The sequence below is a fragment of the Maylandia zebra genome, linkage group LG1 (assembly GCF_041146795.1).
Source record: "Maylandia zebra isolate NMK-2024a linkage group LG1, Mzebra_GT3a, whole genome shotgun sequence".
NCBI lineage: Eukaryota > Metazoa > Chordata > Actinopteri > Cichliformes > Cichlidae > Maylandia > Maylandia zebra.
The window spans coordinates 19,400,430-19,415,382 of record NC_135167.1 but is presented as its reverse complement, the minus strand read 5'-3'; the positions used below and the strand labels follow the sequence as shown (position 1 = coordinate 19,415,382).

At 41.5% G+C, this 14,953-nt stretch overlaps 1 protein-coding gene across 3 annotated transcripts in view; it reads right to left on the bottom strand.

Annotated features, from left to right (window-relative positions):
* Positions 1-14,953, bottom strand: part of zfhx3b (zinc finger homeobox 3b) — a 287,455-nt gene that overhangs the window by 163,654 nt on the left and 108,848 nt on the right. For all 3 annotated transcript variants that reach the window (XM_076882856.1, XM_004543115.3, XM_076882862.1), the window contains one exon: positions 7,726-7,768. The gene's annotated coding sequence lies outside the window, so the exon portion shown is untranslated. The remainder of the gene's footprint in view (positions 1-7,725; positions 7,769-14,953) is intronic.

Here is a 14,953-nt window from a genome sequence, read left to right as displayed (position 1 = left end):
ACAGAGAGAGCTGAGTGAAACAGGGGAAAGAGACCAGAAAGAGATGAAGATAGAGAGACAGACAGACAGATCTTTCATATGGCCCACTGCTCTTTGGGCCCTGATCCAGATGTCACCAGAACAGTTTTTATTTGTTAATGTCTTGTTTTAAAAGCCCCCTTAAAAGCGCCTGCCGCTTTTCCCTCAAGTCTTTAAGTGGCTCGACACAGTACACTCTTGTCTGATCCTAACTGGAATCAATTTGGAAAGAAACCATTTCACCTCTGATTAAGCACTGCTCTGTCTCTGCTGTGGCATGCTGACCTTTCCAGAGGTCTGTCTTATGCTGCTAGGAGGAGCCAACCAGATGATGTGCTAGGCTAATTACACTGATTGACGTCAGCAGGCCTGGCATGAAAGTGGCTTGTATTTGAACCTTCGGCCATTTGTCAGGACTCACAGTTGCATCTCTGTCGTGGGCTCTCAGTGTCACAAGTCCGATTCAACAGCTAATTTCATTTGTATAGTGCACTACTGTACACCCAGTCACTCTTTCTAAATCTCCCGTCACGTTTTTCCCTTTAATTTTCATACATGAATAATCCTTTTTGTCTGACACGAGAGGCAGTCAAAAGAGCGACACCTGCCTGTTCTCTTGTGATACAGTGAGCCTAGTGTTCCTGCCCCCCGTGTATGTCAAGCAAAACTTTAACTATGTTCAGTTTAGGGTCAAATATAGACTCACGCCAGGCCAGTAGGGCACCCATAAGCAACTGTGCCAAATTCCTTTTTGATTTCAGTGTCTTGGATGCGGCTGCCCTCGCACACCGCCTCTCTGCGTGACCCATGTAATCGTCAAGCATTTCTCATCAATTCATCCCTCTCGCTCTTTTCTAAACTCCTGCTATGAAGCTGCAGTCCTGGCAGTGTAGTGCAGGTTGAACATCTGTGCGTATCACGGCCTTGTGTAACACATAAAACATGGAAGTCCCAAGAGCTATAAAATCTTGCAAACCCACAACGCTTTGAGAAGAGAGTTCAGAGGCAAGAAGTCCACCAGAGACCGGCCCTCAGTCCAAATTCCAAGCACTTTGCCTCATACACCCTGAGAAACGTTGCCTAAAGAGAGGCCTGGTAGAGAGAAACCTCACCTCCAGTTCAAGCGGATTCCTCTGCCCTTTTATTTGCTCTCGTTTGGCTGCAGGGGGAACGTGCTCCACTCTGACCTGGGGGCACTCATCCAATCAGCTCGCTATCTGCTGCAAGGGCCTCCATAATAGTGACATTTTTCCACCTCGTCAATAAAGTGGTGAAAGCCACCCTCCACCCGCTACTTGACCATTTAACTTCTTCCTGAAAAGGCCCTTTCTTTCTGTCTGTCTCTGTGCCTGGCTGAAATCAATAAAAGCAGAGCAAGGAAAGAGGCCAATCCAGCAGCTGCATTAACTGGTGGTCTCAACGGCTGTACAAAGAGGATGGCTGGCAGAGAAAAGGAAACAGGAGAGCGGGCAGCTCAAGTCTTTCTCATTCATACAACACTGAGAGAAATCTGCTTATTACCAACACTCGGCGTTGTCGTCTGGTATGAACAAGGAGATTCTGAGAATGATGAATGAAAAAAATTCACTGCTACGCCATCCCACACGCACACCCTAAAAGTCATAAAACTGAATAAAAACTGAAAACCTGCATTTATTCACACAGACTGAAAGGTGACAATCATATGCAACAAAATTGACATATATATTAACACATATATAAACTCTGTAGTCTCTAATGATCATTGCTTGCCATGGCTCATTTAGTAGCTGCATTCACACATCACCACATGTCTGCAGTGATTGACATAATGGCATCAGAGTGAGAACAAAATGTCTTCCAATAAAGGAGCAGGAGGGAGAAAATGAGAGAGATGGGTTACATCTATGCCCGTGCTGAAATGAGTGCAGTGCTTTGTTTGGTTATGCTGTCTGAGCTGAAATTGATTTCTGTGAGAAGCATGCACCAAAGAGCCCCTGCATTCAGATGAAATAAATAACACACTCTCGTAGAGATGGGAGGGTATGTGGAAGAAGGAACAGAAGGTGAAAAATGGGATAGCGGAGGAGGGAAGAAACAAAGATGGATGAGGTCAAAATGAATTTACAGTAAAAGGGGGTAAAAGAAAGAAAGAAAGAAAGAAAGAGCTGAGATAAAAATGAAGGGAATGTCTAAAGGTGGTGGACTGAATGCCATGTCTTAAGTCTAGCACAGCATTGAAAAAGACACAGCCTGGAAGACATCTGGAGCGGAGGATAACAGCCACACACCACTCTCCGACCACAGACAACATGATGAGGGATTAAACTTCATTACAACATGTTATGGTAATGAATGGGCTGTGGCTAGTTGTGGATGTGTTAAGAGTAATTATCCTTCTCCAGCATATGTGTGAGTGACACTTGATTGCGAACGCCATGGATTCCCGTGATTATGATGAGCACACATGCACATACAGACAGTATGTGCATGTGTGCTCATCATAATCACGGGAATCCATGGTTAGTCAACTGGATATGGCCTAAAATATCCAAGAGGTCTTTTCCACATTGAACCAAACAGAAGCGAGCTAATTAAAATGCAATGCGGCAAGAATAATCTCTCACAATTAGTTTTAACACCATTCCTCAACAGAAGATGACCTTGGGCAGGCCCAGGCATTGTGGTCTGGGCCAGCGTTTGGGTATCTGGGTCCAGGGTTATTGCCAGAGAGGGAGGGGGACAGACAAAGCCGCACAACCCAGAGATGTGAGGTTGAATCTCGGTCACTTCGACTGCCTGTTCTTATGGCTGACAGATGTTAGTCTGATTCAACAAGATTTGCGACTCTGGAAAAAGTTACACCGCACTGTGCTCCCCGCTGCAAATTTTATTCTCTGTGCAATGAAACATCTCATACATCATCATTTAACAAGACATAAGCAAAAGCCCCTCCCTGGATTACAAAGTCACTGCTAAACTATGCCACTTGAATCTACGGTTGCAATGCGCTGAAGTATTTAAGTGTTTGAGCTGGCCGGTCTAACAGTATAGTGTTCCCTAGTTGAGTGACAGCGTGCTTTTAAATGCAAAAACACAGAAGCCTGCTATTGTTGACGTACCGCTGCTAATGTTGCTAAAGATCGACAAGGACTGGAAAACTCTTTTATTTATCAAAGTGTGAGAGTCTGGAGGGAATCAAAGGGGAAGTCCTGTCCCCAGGCTTGCTTACATCATCCTCTTCACAGTAGAAGAGGGACATGCTGTGAATAGGTGTTCCCCACATCGGCAACCTATTAGTTCCTCGTGTTTACTAATATTTGGAGTTGTGGCGTTGTAAGTGTTTTGTTCTGCGTAAGGGAAACAGACACAAGGCTTCTGTGTTGGCATATTTCCCAGAGTGGGCATGCGGACATGCAGACAAGCAGGGTGGTATTAAATAGAAAGAGTCTTTTCCCCGGGGAGGATGGAAGAGTGAGATGACAGTGGATCATTAGACTGGTGTTGCCTGCAGCTTGCTAATTTATGCAAATTAATTTCTTTGCTGATGCCAATGCTTCCCAAGCAGTCGACATCGAAAGCCGAACGGGTTAAACAGCTCTACTCTCCTTTGGTGGTCTGGGACGTTTAGCAGCATAAGCTAGGGAAGGCTGTGTTATACCAGGCAACAATCACACAAATGCACACTATGCCAGCCTTCTTCCTGGCAAGGCATCGGACAGACAGCCAATCAGGTCCACGCTGGTTCTCTTGTAGACGAATGGCATGGCACGCTGGCCCTCTTGTCGCCCCGCCTACCCTCCCCGCTGCACCGCAGCTGCCCAGAATGATTTTATAAACATTTTGCCAGTGGATCAATACCTGTATTGATCAACCATTGTGAGAGTGATCCGTCTAAAACCCAGAGCAGCCTAGAGCTCAGAGATGGGAGGAGCGAAAGAGAGAGGCTGCAGAGAGGATGGAGAAAGAGAGAGAGTCTGCAGCTACAGTGAAAGGGAGAAGAGGTGCAAGGGAAGAGAAGGGAATCTGAGAGAGAAGCAGATGCAGAGCTGAAGGCAGGTGGAAGGAAGATTTCGGAAAACGCTGCCAGGCCGCTGGGATTGGGGAGAAACCAATGGTAATTGCTTTCTCGTTAAGGGAAGGGAGGGATAAGGGCGACTAATGACTACTGCGGGTAAGTGACGGAAGGGTAGAAATAGTGTGAAGAAATGTGTACATGTATGGACGAAAGGGGGTGACTCCAACACCCAAGGTGGCTAATGTCTGCACTAGTTTGGCCTGCTGTAGTATGTAGCACTTTAAGGTTGTTGCATGTGTATAAGTGTGCATGACTGCATGAGGTTCAAAGAGACTGAGTTTGTGGAGAAGTGAGGAATCTTGCTGATAAGTTAATTAGATGTTCCACAAAGAAAAGCCGAGCTTAGTTTATTTATTACTAACTGTATTTTTCTTTTCTTTGTTTTTTCCAGGAACACCCTACCTCTTTTTCCTCTTTGAAAAGTAGTACTTGGAATGGTCGGTACTTTTCCTTGGTGACAAAGAAGGCCCAGCACACAGAGCTGTCATGAATTCAGGTGATACAGCAAAATCAAAACTGGATATTCCTGGGAAATCCTGGACCTCTTGGAAAGTAAAAGTCTGCAACTTGGACACACCCACATAGGAAGAAACAATGCAGTTCTAAAAATCAAAATGGCTGAATGAAGATAGTGTATGCTATGGAAAACAGTTTGCAGTATCGCAATTTTTAAGTGGTGCGGATATAGCTGTCTTTGGGATTTTAGTTTTCACATTTTTACAGATCATTGGATTAAATAGACTTTTAAAAAATATTTTAATTATGTGGAAATTTTACAGAAGAGAGGACTTAGTCGACAAAGCTCACCAGCGAAAATTAATGATCGATTTAAGGCCACAAACGGCACTGCAGGAGGAGGAGCCAAAAGCTTTTGGGATCATCCTCCAAATCTAAAGGGAAATTAAGTTTCCATTGATTGGTTTTAAATGTGACTATCTTGCACATAACTGAGTATTTGAGAGGAGATAAATGCTCATTGATACTCATGAACTCACTATGCACTGGAGTCCTGATGTGGAAAAACAGAAAGAGGCCTCTACGCTCTACAGGTTCACTCGTTGTGAAAAATCAGTTGGACTTGACAAATGAATGTGATGTACCAAGGGAAAAGGCACATGTAATTTTGTTAATAAACTGCAAAAAAGAATTTAAAAACATAGAAAACAATATAAGTCTCTCTATGTTTGTGGGACTATTTCCCCTTACCTGTGGCAGCACTTCTTCACACTAAAACAAATCTGTTTAACAGTATGCTGCTCTGGACAGGGTGTCAGGGTGGCTCCCAACAGAGTTCAATGAATCTATGCCATTTTCTAATGAGGGAAAAAATTAAATCACAAATGTATAAACGTATATTTTGTAAACTTTTATACTTTCATGTATGAATGAATACATTTTTTCACTATGGTGATTTTATATGACTTCAAACAGATTACACTTTTTGACAAGTGCAGTTGAGGGATTATATATTGTGGCAGAGTTTGGTTCTGAGCTACTACTTGTATCACACTTGAACTGGATTTCAAAAAGCAGATGGAGTATTGGTAACCAGGACATTCAGATGATGAGAGGAAAGTTAGCAACACCAGGATGAGAATACTTGTATCAGACTTTGTCAATATACGTAATGCACACATTACATGTCCAGCAGCAGCAGCAGCAGCAGCAGCAGCAGCAGCAGCAGCAGCAAGCAATTTTAACCACTGCCATCCATAGTGCTTTGAGTAAAAATGTTTCGATCAGCTTAGGGGTGAAAAAAACAAAACAAAAAAGCTGTCACAGGTCTCTGACATATGTGTTAATATAAACAAATGTCCCTAAAGTGACTAATTATCACGACACCTAAATAAATCTGAAATATAAAGCTACAGTGCAAACTAGTATAATCTATTTATTCAAGATAAATGTCCATATTCTTAACATGAACTTTTTGAGTGGCAAACAGCAAAGATTCAGGACCTGTGTTAGAACAATACTGGGGGTTGCACTGGTGGGGGCATGTTTAAGGTACTACTGCACTAATATAATTGTGAAAATACAGTACAGCAAATGCAGGTGGTGTACCATATCATGTGGCAAAACGCTGTACAGGAAAGACAGGCTTTACAGTACAGTTACAAGCTGCATGTTTTGAAGTACTGCAACAAGACTGTGTGCTAGCCTTTGTTTGACTGGCCAGTGCAATGCCTTGTTGGATGACTGTGTCGTCATTCAGCAAACAGCCCTGTTCTGTTATGTTGGCATCCTTCCTGAAACACTATCCTGGCACCATTCAAATGAATGAAAGTCTTGTTTGCCCATGCAAAGCTAAAGTTGATTAGTCAACAACCTTGGCTGGCTAAAAAAAAGTGGACGAAAGAAAGCAGTTGCAAAGGTTATAAATTGCACACTTACATTTGCATTACCTACTTGTCAAATAAATCAGTTTGTGCCATAAACCAACAAAGCCTAAGACCTAAGAGAGTTAAGCCAGGAGTTGATCGATACAGCCTCAAAATTAGAGCTTTACCCATTAAACAATGTTTCATCATAATTACATAAACATCCATCCATCCATCTTCTTTTATTGGTTAGAACAATTAACCAATAGCTTTTACTTTTATTGTTACTCTCCTTTTGTCCATATCTGCTTAGTTTCAGGAAGATAAACACTTAAGCCATATCAACTCTCTCAAAGATATAATTCATGTGCTATCAAAGCAGAACTGGGGTGCTGCAGTCATTTCCTTGTTTCCTTTTATCCTTTTCGTTTGATTCCTACTGTCAAAAACAAATCCTTGGAAGAATGCCAAACAATAAATTAGGGTCTTCATTAAACACATCAAATCTAAATTACTATTCAATTAACAAGGCAGTCAACCTGAACTAATCAACCAATTAGGCTGTGTGTGTACACAGAAAAGCCAACAAAAGCGCACGAGTCCCCTGGGAAAGCTGTAAAACACTGCAGAAGAGTGACAGTACAAATGAGAAGAGACTTGTTTAGCAGGGAAAAGGAGGATGTGGAAGTGGCAGAAGGTAAATGTGGCACTAAGATCACTACGAACCCCATTCATCTCTGAGCAAAACAAATAAAATAATTAAAAATGGAATAAAGTGTCCATAAAAAAAGAGTATCAAAGGAAATTTTAAAAAATGTGGATACCTACGAACTTACAAGATCTGCAACCGACTGTGTGTTTTGATTGGTATATTTTCAGGTGTTTCTAAGCAATATTTTTATTTCAGAAATGTGTTAAAAAATAAGGCATATTTATCTTCTGCACATACACATGTTAACTGATCATAATATCCATGTTAAGCTATGTTTTGTTAGTTTTATAATTTTTCATTAAATAAAAGTATCAATCCTGGAAGAGTGCTTTATCAAACAACTCGATAGTGTACATATTTACCAGTATATAGTGGTGCTCAATGACTGCACTGGCTCAGTCTTTTTATGGGGGACAGTATTTTAACATTTACTGACTTTAAATGAAGACTACTTGAAAACACAGTCGCACAACATTTGTCAGAAAGTGCAGAGAATCTGCTAAATTAACTGTGCTAATTGTGGCATTTATCTTTGCTGAGTGTTGTGACAAAGCTAAAAACTTTGTCATGTCACATTCAGTATTTTAGGTCTGGCAGTATGTCTGTGTTGAACGTACCTTTGGGCCACACCAAATGTGTTCTTCACTCACAGAATGCAACCTACAGGGAAACACACACAGACACACAATTACTTGTTTAAATACATATATACATATGGCAAGAGAGCAAGAAAGAATAAAGCCAAACCAAAGCAGGATTTGAATTCACGTTTTTAGCCAGTATAATTAGCTGACAATAATATTAAAAATATAAACACACAACACTGATAGAGATCTTTCTGATTTAAAAAAAATACAGGCAGGGACATTTCTACCCTTTTAACCCCTCACATCTAAATGTCTGCATCTGATGGTGCTTCACTACAGGCTAAAGGGGGTTGCAGAGAGGAGAACGCCATTATTGTACCAGTAAATGTCAGAACAACCCCATCTAATTGTGCCATTACTAATTCATGTTTATTAATGCAGTGATGTATGATGGCTCCACAGACAGACTGAGTTTGTCTGTGCCTGTCATGTATGCGTTATTCTTTGCTGATGAGGGCTGTAGGGAGTGTGTTAGTGTTAGACTCAGTGGTGGCTGTGGGGGCAGATGGCGCATGTAGCGACAGTGCCAAGTGGTGTGTGACTTTAACATGACGGCAGAGCGGGTGAGGCGCTCGACTGGTGTCTTCTACTGGCCCAGTGCCAGGGCCCCCGGTCCCCAGTGCCCCGGCCCCTCACTACGCCAGAGCCTCTGGGCAAGTACCGCAGTTATTGTTTTCACTGCCAAGCAATTAGCAGCACTTAAGATTTATTTAGTCATGCTCTCATGTGTGGTAATTAGCTTGGGGCCCAAGCAAGCCTCGTCATCCAATCACCTATTTCGCTCACACCAGAGCAATGCATCCACAGGAGACAGTGAGGGAATGTGAGGGAAGATGCAGGAGCTATAGAGGGTGGGAATGTGAAGGGAGGTGGAGCAGAGCTAGAAGGATTACAAGAGCACCAACCCAGCTCTCTGGATCAGCACTTTTTAAGAGATCTTCAGGGGCCTGTTGGCTGAACGCATAGCAGGAGGAAAGGGCAAACACAGCCCAGTTACACTTTTATGGAATGCTTTGTGGAAAAACACCCCTGACACACACCTCGGCCTGGCAGCTCGGTTTGTCATATGGCCCAAGGGGCTCTGCTAGCCTATCACATGACCATTGTAATGACCTTAAAGGGCAGCTTCCTCAACAAGATCAGACCACTCCCACTGGCTGAATCGCTGTTTGGCAAATGCAGTTTGGGTCAGTGCATAATATGTGATGCATTTGGTCTTCAGGCTGGAATAAAAAAATATGTAGACACCTCACCAAATAGATTATGCAAAAGCTGACAAGCAGGGAAAAACAAACAAAAAAAAAGACAAACAAACAAGTTTCCTTACTGTTGCTGATCCATAACCCTTTTGGGGAATTTACATAATATCAAACAGTATATAAATGCATGAGTTATGTCCTAAATTAGGTGCATGTGACTGGAGCAGCTACTCTAACAGCTTGAGGATTGAGGGGAATCAGTGCATAATACCTTATATTATCTACTTCAACAAGAAATGGTTTTCCCTTTTAAAACAGCCCAATGCAGAGTTTTATAACAGTAGCTCAGAGAATACATGTGAGCACATGAAGGTCAAAGGCAGGTTAAACTGCACATTCACATACATATGCACAAAGAAAACCCATCAATCCATGCTGGTTTTAGGTGGTGGGAGGTAATTTGAATCACTAAACTTTAAAATACAATTTGTGGGAAACTATAGGCTGTGTGTCACTGATCGTGGAAAAGCAGCACAAATTGCTGACGCAAGACTTCACAATCAAATTTTTTTGTTTAGTCTTTTACTGGTGGATCATTACAGAACTGGTTCTACGCACCACCTCAAATGGTCTTTTGTAGGACAGTTCAATTAGTGAAATATCACTTTCCACCTTTTTTTCCTCCGGGGGAACTGTGACACACCAAACCAATCAGAACCTCGCAAGCCAACCCCTGACCTTTTTCATCTCAATATGACTACCATTACAGTGCAGAAAATTAGAAGCGTCCCGCTATTGTTCAGTAGCGACGGGGGTGATGGAGGTTATTTAAAGATAAATGCTTTAGTGTTCATGATCCATGCTGCAATCACATGGATCACCACTAACACAGAGGAAAGGAGAAACACGTCTGCTAAAGCAGGAGTGCACATGCGCACATAAGAGGCTATGTGCTGATGGATTCATGTTGATTGTTTAGTGGTGATGTAGCCCTGCATTTGCCTGGTAAACCCGTCTGTCGGCGTTAGAAAGGCGGGTTTAAGGGGATGCTTTTGTATTATTATGTAAGTATTCGTATGAACAGCATTAAATGCACAATTTAGAGGACAAATTTTGAAAGGAAACACTGATAGCTATATAGCCTTGATTTCAGTGGTCTCCATAGGCAACAGGATCACTGCTGGCTGTCTTATAAACATGAGTAGTGAGAGGGATAATATTCTCCTGGTAACAAAGCGATTAGATGGCAAATGCGAATGGAACTGATGTAAGACTGCAATGACATGATAGCACGATGTGGGTGTGAAAGGTAGCTGAGCATTTTTTTTGCACACTCTCCTGCAGGTAAACAATATTTACATTCATATCGTTCTTGTGCTGTTATAAAGGAGTACTTCTGTGGACCAGCAGTGTACGCAAAAACTAAAATCCAAGATGACAGTCTTTCTTTAAACCATGAAACATGTGACAAAATATGTGCTAAGTATTAACTGTAGCAGCTAACTACATGTAGTAGTACAATTTTTTTCTCTCATTTAGCAAATTCTCTAAATGTATTCTATGAAAATAACTAGACTTAATATATAACTATTTTTTTACTGTTAACCCCACCCAATCAATTGCTATATTTAAAAATAATTTTAAATATAATTAAAAAAACATGTAAATGAATCAAAATACAGCCCTACATATTAATGTGGCAGGCACTTGTTTCATATCCAACATTATGACTAGAGCTACAAAAGATGTTGCTCTTTTGAAAAGTAAAATAACCAGAACCTCATACGACTGAAAGAAAAACATGTTTAATATTTAGCTTAAATTAAACTTAACTATATCCAACTATTGACAAGTGTGAACTGCAGACAAGGCTTGAAAAACAAAGGATTTTAAAACATGCATTAATTGGCTGACTTTATTTAGACTGGGTTTTTTTTTTTGTTGTTGTTGTTGTTTTTACATCATTATTAAAATAAAATGTAAAAAATAAAGCAACAATTTGTTCTAATTGTCTACATCTGAGCTTGTTTTAGGATTGTCTCCGAATTCATTAGGAGTCTTTCGTGATTTACACACAAAAAGCAATGTTATCACTGTTCAAATAAGAGTCTGAAAGCAAATGACACCAGCGATTAAGGTTCTGTCCCATATTTCATAGTTTGGTCATCTTAAAATAATATTTTTTAAAAAGTATATTTTTAAATGTGCACTGTTTGTGGCAAGAGCCACTGACCATGTGGGATTTCTGCTAAAGGACTTGGAAATGCTCTCCTCAGTGTTGGGAAGGTTACTTTTAAAATGTATTCCATTACAGAATACATGCCCCAAAATGTATTCTGTAACGTATTCCGTTACGTTACTCAATGACAGTAACGTATTCTGAATACTTTGGATTACTTAATATATTATCATGCTTTTTACAACAACGTGAATGTCCTATTGCTGTGTGATTTATTACTGTTACTGAAGGTCCGCGACTCCAAACTGTAGCAAAGGGACCTCTGACTAATACGGCGGGGTCCCTGTCGGCTCGTAGCCGAAAAATAGCTTTACTTTGTTGTGTGGGTCAACTTTTCTTGCGAGAGACAGAGAGAGGCGTTGAAAGGCTGCTCCAACGAAACTTATTGTTTTTGGAGGAAAACATGAACACGGTGTACAGTCGAGTCTTAATAGCTTACTTACATCTGGGCTCGTCAGGCACTCTTCTTGGCTGCAGTGGTTATTATTATATTTACATGCTTCCAGCTCCCGTTTTTCCTCGATGACAACTCGTACCTTTCCACTCCCCTTTTTCTCCCTCCTCGCGCTCACAGACCCATAACGTGTATGGCAGTCCATTCTCCCTGCAACACGGACTACACTGCCCATGATGCTACCTTCTTTAGAGCTATGCTTGTAGCATTCTGCCTCTTAGCTTAGCACAACAACAACAACAACAACGAAAAGGCGCTCTCTCCCCCAGGAAACACACAGTCGCAGAGAGAGAGAGAGAGCGTCGCCCTGTAACTATGGCAACCGTAACGCTGCCGCCTGGAACAACAGAACATAGCTGTCAAACAAAACCCAAACAGTCCTGACCCGCGACAAAATGAAACAGGAAAGTACCGCAGTGTAATCCATTTATTTCAACAAAGTAACTGTATTCTGAATACCACCTTTTTAAACGGTAACTGTAACGGAATACAGTTACTCATATTTTGTATTTTAAATACGTAACGGCGGTACATGTATTCCGTTACTCCCCAACACTGGCTCTCCTGAATATCCTAAAACAGCAGGACCTCTGCTTGTCTATCCAACATATGTCAATAGAAGGATATTCTTTCAAAATAAATGAATATATTAATATTTTGTTCTTTTTTCACTTCCAACATTTGTTATTATCTATTATGATGCATGCATAATGCTAGAGAGGGTCACAGGATAGTCCTGCTTTAAATGTTATATTTCCATGATTGGTTTATTCTCTCCATTTCCTGTTCATTGTGTGCCAGCAAACTCCATTGTCTGTGGGTAGATTCTGCTCGGCCCTCAGAGGGGCCATCCCCAGGGAGCACTGCATCTTTTATTAATCAGGGGCGCTGCGCCACAGCCCCGCTTATCTAATTTAGCAGCCCGCCTCAGATACAACTATGTTCGGCTTGGTGTGGAAAGAAGGGACGGGGTTGTGGGGGTGCAGTTGGGTGTAGACAGAATGGGGGTTGGGGGTGCTTTCTTTTGGTTTTCTTTTTTTTTCCTTAGCATGGGTGATGCATGGAATACTGTGAGGGAATGGGGGAGACAGAGGGGAGATAGAGACTTATCAGACACCTCGTCACCAAGTTTTAGGACTGAATCACAATACAGCAAATTACCTTCTGCTGACAATAAAAAATGAGCATGGCCCCCATATGAAAAAATAGGATTGTCAGGAAGAGGTGACACATTGATTGCTTAGTATGCGCATCCAGAAGGCTGGGGTTCAGAGGCGTCCTCCCTATATATATGTAGAAGAGGTGCAGCAGTGCACAGCACAGCCATGAGGGAGAATGAGAAATTGAAATGCCATGTTAGATTGCCGTCCCTTCCTCAAGCCAATAACTCTAGTCTCGCCTAGTCTAGCCCATATTAGCCCGCCATATCATAGTACAGCCATGTGTGTTGCGATCGACCTGCAATCAAAGATCACAAAGGAGAAGTCAGTCTGGTGTTCACTAACACTGAAATGTACTGAATTCTGATTACGCGCACGGAGTATGCACTCATGTAAACACAGGACAAAAACTTTACTTTATGTGTTTAATATTTTCTGGTTGTCCCTCATCTCTCCCCTCTCATCTGTGTCATAGCTCAGATGAATCAGTGTCACCGGTGTTGAGAGCACTTACTGTCAACCCTGGTGCCCCAGGCTACAGCACTGATGGACACAAACTATAAAATATCAGCCCCCTGGGGAGACATCACTCAAGCACTGCCCCACAGCCCCAAGGGGGTGTGATCTGGTCAGTCTGTATGTGTTTCTGTTAGTGTGTTGAGAGAGCAAGAGGGCAGTGCATTTGTCTGTGTATCTGATGTGATCCTGTAAGTATGGTCTATGTGTGTAATCATGTGGACAGTTTCCGCATCATTTGCATGGTAAAGAGGTCAAAGTGAAGGTCATGATGATAAAGAATAAGAAGAACTGATGTTTACCTTCTTAATTTGTGAATCCTGAATAGTCTCTTGTGACAAAAAAAAAGAAAAGAAAAGAAATATACAAGATAGAATCTTAGGCTTTCTTAACTTTTTCATTTATGAACTACAGCAAACGCCAAAGCCCTTCGAGAAAATTTAATCATTCCATATAAGCCCAGTCCCGTCATCTAAAGCTACAAGCAGTCAACTGTATGGGAAAATCACAAATTAATCAGTCAATACAATCAATGGCACTGTCTGAGGACATGTCCTATATCAGCTGATAAGTGGTATAGCCTCCCCCCTGCTTGTTTTAGTCATACACAGGGAAGGTAGGAAAAAGCACACGACTGGAAGTGGAAGACGGAGAAGAGGAAAGTCACGAAGAGGGGTGGGGTGAGATTTAGCTTTCCAGGCATGTGAATGAAAACTCCCATCCTCCACAGGTCACTGGGCTGCAATCCCTTTATTTCGATTCTGCAAGGTCAAGGTTTCTGCCCGGCTTTGCTTGTGTGCAACAGCACGTATGTAAAGTATAAGGAACGTGCTATTGCAGCATGCTCTTATTTTTCATGAGATGAAACACCGTATATTAAAACACCAATTTGCACATATTTGTCTGTTTACATGCTGCTACCAAACTCTAAATATTGACTATTCATGTACACTGAAGTCTGTGGCTGCCTGATTCACCTAACAGAAGTATATTAACAAGGCTCCTCAGGGATTCAAGGACAAAGGCATTAAGAGGAAAAGGAAGCAAGGGACTCAAGAGTGAACTGCAGGCTCACGTTAAATTGTACTATTATACATTACTCCGTTAGTGGTTTAAGACTTCAAGAGAGGCTTGGAGGAAGATATAAATGCAAATAGATAAAATCAAAGGCAAATCACTGTAAATTTTATTATTATTCCTCAGCTAAGTGCCAAAATGGAATAGCCCCAACATAAGGCCTAACATACGAATTGTATGATGAAAGCCAGTTACTCTTAGTGCCGAGCAAGCAAGGAAATGACAGAAGACAACAAAATATTCACTAATATGGCTGATACAGGCCATATTAGCTTGATTGGCTGATGCATCAGCCAATCAAGTGTAACTGTCATGGATTTTGTTTAAGGATATTCATTGAGCCTGGTCAATACCGCTAAAAAACATCCATGTGTATTGATCATAGGTGCCCTTTTAATGATCAGACTTGGATAAAATAGCACTTCATCTTTAAGTCTCACTAAACCACTTGTGACTTTTGATCTGGCTAAGCTTCTGTGAAGCAATGCAGGAAGGAGCAGTTTGAAGAGGAAAAAAAAATCAAAGAAAATATTCAGTAATGTGTGATATAATA